The sequence below is a fragment of the Stegastes partitus genome, unplaced genomic scaffold (assembly GCF_000690725.1).
Source record: "Stegastes partitus isolate 25-593 unplaced genomic scaffold, Stegastes_partitus-1.0.2 Scaffold2147, whole genome shotgun sequence".
NCBI lineage: Eukaryota > Metazoa > Chordata > Actinopteri > Pomacentridae > Stegastes > Stegastes partitus.
Genome location: NW_007579878.1, coordinates 122,288 through 123,467, shown reverse-complemented (window position 1 = coordinate 123,467; position 1,180 = coordinate 122,288). Strand labels below are relative to the sequence as shown.

The window sequence follows — 1,180 nt, the reverse complement described above, 5'->3', positions numbered from 1 at the left end:
TTGAAAGTCCACATGAGAACTCACACAGGTGAGAAGCCGTACTCTTGTAAAACCTGTGGAAAAAGTTTCAGTCGAGGAGGATATGTGACAGTCCACATGAGAACTCATACAGGTGAGAAGCCATACTCTTGTAAAATCTGCGGAAAAAGTTTCAGTCAAGGAGGTGGTTTGAAAGTCCACATGGAAACGCACACAGGTGAAAAGCCGTACTCTTGTGAAACCTGTGGAAAAAGTTTCAGTCAAGGAGGTGATTTGAAAGTCCACATGAGAACTCACACAGGTGAGAAGCCGTACTCTTGTGAAACCTGTGGAAAAAGTTTCAGTCAAGGAGGAAATTTGAAAGTCCACATGAGAACTCACACAGGTGAGAAGTCATCATCCTGAAACATCCATCTATCCATTATCAATACACCGCTTAATCCTCACTAGGGTCGCAGGGGGGCTGGAGTCTATCTTAGCCGACTTAGGGCGAAGACAGGGGACACCCTGGACAGGTCGCCAGTCTATCGCAGGGTCACACTTAGAGACAGACAACCAAGCACACTCACAAAGACAATTTAGAATTACCAATTAACCTCAACATGTTTTTGGACTTGTGGGAGGAAGTCGGAGAACCCAGAGAGAACCCACGCTGCACGGGGAGAACATGCAAACTCCACGCAGAAAGATCCCGGTGCCCCCACCAGGAAGTGAACTGGCGACCTTCTTGCTGCGAGGCAACAGTACTAACCAACTGCGCCACCTTGCAGCCCATTCTGAAACATTTGTGGAAGAAATAACTTAAACAGGTTAAAAGTTTTACAGCAGCTTCAGACTGTGCTTCAGCAATAATTATGAGGAAATATGTCAGCAGTCCTTGATGATTAGACCAGATGGAGTCTGGACTGTGGTGGTGGTGGAGCTGGGAGAAGAACCAGGCTGAACATCTGGATAAATGTAGGCTGTGCTTTTGGTATCGTATGTCATTGATGTGAGATATTGTGAAGCTCTTTGGAACATGTTCACATCCTGCTGGAAGAACATGGCTGATCATGTGTGAACATACTGCTGGAGTCCAAACAGCTCGAGTGCTGCTGTCTTTAAAGTAAAAGGAGGCAAAGAAATACTAAGGCGTTATGACAGTAGGACACAGCAGAGGGTGTCATTGCAACAGAAGAGATCTGCACATGAACCTCCTTTG

The 1,180-nt window shown here is 46.1% G+C and overlaps 1 long non-coding RNA gene across 1 annotated transcript in view; it reads left to right on the top strand.

Moving 5' to 3' along the window:
• Positions 1-697: 697 nt before the first annotated feature.
• LOC103374110 (uncharacterized) overlaps positions 698-1,180 on the top strand; it is a 3,791-nt gene continuing 3,308 nt past the window's right edge. The window contains exon 1 of the long non-coding RNA XR_521109.1: positions 698-877. This is a non-coding gene — a long non-coding RNA (uncharacterized LOC103374110). The remainder of the gene's footprint in view (positions 878-1,180) is intronic.